This window comes from Mesocricetus auratus, unplaced genomic scaffold, assembly GCF_017639785.1.
Source record: "Mesocricetus auratus isolate SY011 unplaced genomic scaffold, BCM_Maur_2.0 Super-Scaffold_100007, whole genome shotgun sequence".
NCBI classification, from domain to species: domain Eukaryota; kingdom Metazoa; phylum Chordata; class Mammalia; order Rodentia; family Cricetidae; genus Mesocricetus; species Mesocricetus auratus.
This window is the reverse complement of record NW_024429191.1, coordinates 13928145-13930872: the sequence shown is the minus strand read 5'-3', so window position 1 is coordinate 13930872 and position 2728 is coordinate 13928145.

Genomic DNA, 2728 nt, shown 5'->3' with positions numbered 1-2728 from the left:
CACACTGTAACACACATGCCACCCTGCCCCCATGCAAAACAAGTTACAATGTAGTTTGAAAGAAGGAAACAAGACCCACTTGCCTCACAAAACTGTATCACTTGAGAAAGATGATGTGTGCACAGTAAAAGGCTTGAGAACAGCAACCTTCCATCCAAATACACAATATTAGGGTGTTATCAGTGTCCTGAATGCATGTGAGGTACCAAGTTCACAAGGTACCTCACTCCACCCTTTGTTTTTCTGGGGCACATTCTAGGAGGGCCTGTGGCCTCGAGGAATGGGAGGTAGGTACTGAGGGCTGGAACCGGTGAGCAGTCAGTCTGCATAGCTGGCCATCCTGAAATACCACTGGCCTCAGGCATCCTGAGACTAGAGGACACAGTTGGAACTAAGCGGCTCCTAGGCGCTCTAGAGACCCAGGAACAAGGCTGCCTGGGACCACTGGAAATCATTGTAATTTCCCTGCAGGCTCCACCCATTTCTTCAGTCAATGGTGAAGTCGGTGCTATACTGAAGTACTTTTGAAACTGGAGATTAGACTTTACCTTATCACATCCACTTTATTAACTTCAAATCCAATTTTCCTTGGCTCCCAGGTGGAATCAGTTCCTTAATATACTTGCTGATTATTTGCATAGGTATACACCACAAAACTAAGCAATAAAAGCATCAACAGCCTGATTGGAAGATTGATCATTAGATGATAAGCAGATAGTTAATAAACGATTAGGTAGTAGATAGCAAGAAGATGCTAAAGATATAGATAGATAGATAGATAGATAGATAGATAGATAGATAGATATACAGATGCATACACACATACACAGCAACACACATGCGCATGTGCTTGAATGGGTAAGTACTAAGAAGGTTGGAATTTATTGTCAATTTGATATAACACAGAGTCACCTGGAAAGAGAGAACATCAATTTAGAGATTGTCCAGATGAGACATCTGTGCCCAGAGGAGCTATTTGTGAGGATCTGTCGTTATAATTGATTGATGCGAGAGGACCCCAGTCCACTGTGGGTGGATCCATTCCTTAGGCAGGTGTTCCTGGGATATATCTATATGTCTATATCTATATCTAATCTATATCTATATCTATCTAGAGAACAAACTGGTAAGCATTGTTCCTCCACAGTCTGTGCTCCAGGTTCCTGCTTTGGCTTCCCTCAAGCTTTTGGCTTTTCCTCCCTAAGTTTGCTTTTGGTCATGGTGTTTATCACAGCAACAGGAAAGCAAAGTAGCACAAGCACAAACTCAGAAGATGCAGTTAGAGAAGACCAGTTTATTGAGCACCTTGTACGTGGGGAATTCAATGCCGGAGACTTTCAGATATGGCACCACACCTGTCACTGCAGAGTTCTCTCAGCAACCCTGAAGATAGACCCCACTTACCACATAAGATGCAGCTCCAGAGAGATTAAGCAATTTGTCCAAAGCTGTACACTAGCTGGACAGGTTATTTCATCAAAACCCTTGTTCCCAGTTACCAGCCCCCACACACAATGCCTCCCAGCTCTGAGCTGTCTTTGTGATTCTTGGGCCTGTTTGTGTGAGAACTTCTTAGAAATTCTGAGAATTAGCCCCAAACCACGGTCATTCAGGTAGAACCTGAAATCCCTGTTCAGTCATTCCTTTTGTGGCCACTGCAAGGCTGGCAGGTGAAAGCAGGGTCACTCGGGAGATGTGAAAGGGCTTTCTCTTCAGCATCCACTCCCTCCCCGCCAACGCAGAGATGTTCTGGGGGCTGGCCAGACTCCAGGGGAGCACTAAGCAAGTTGGTCTAGGGCCAGAGCCATCTATGGCACATTGTACCCTAAGATCCTCCCCTCCTGCCCGCTTCCTTCTGCTTCCCGCAGCTGGCTCCCACTCCCTGTGAACACTCCTCCCTCTCTCTGTTTATCTTACCTCTCAGCTCCAGGCTGGGCAAGGTCTGCAGAGAAGCTTGGCCCTCTGGCTCCCAGCCCTCTCAGGGTACCAGACCAACCTCCAATGAATTCTCCCTTGAGGAAAGATCCAAAAGTAGTACCTTTGACCATTGGCTTCAGTGTGGAGAGAGACTGGGGAACATTGTGAAAGCATGAGTTTCAGCAAGCTCAGCTGGCCTTGCAAGAGGAAAGCCTCTCTTGGTCTCTGGAAGTTCCCTAGAGGAATTGGCTGGAGACTTATAGGATGCACTGTAAGGATTCAGGAGACAGGAGAGGAGACAGGAAAGCCCCAGAATCACTCCCACCTCATCTGAGTTCCACTTCCCCAATCTTTTGTAGTTTCTGTGTCTTTGCAAATGGACAATTTGGATAGTCTCTATTAACACAGAACTGAGTCTCTGCCGATCCCAAACAAACTCAGTCAGAGCCAGGACTAAGGCTTTCAGAAATGAATTGAGTTGTTTGGCAGATATGAATCTGATGTGAATCAAGTGGAATGTCCAAGTCATAACTCTAACTCCCATGGCTTTGCACCATGTTGGAGGGCAGCCTCTGAAAGTAGAGCTTGTCTCAGGGGTTGGGGCCATCTCCTGCGCTCTCCAGGTGTCTTGGATCTCTTTCTCGGCTGAGGTTTGGGAGCATGGCTGAAACGTGAAATCAGAATCAAACCCTGGTATCTAGTAGCCATAGCAAGAGCTGGCTGATTCTAACAACCAACCCAGGACCAGTCAGAGTTCCACCAAGGGAGGAGCTGGAGGAGTCCCCGCCCACCTATACCTGGTTCAGCAGCT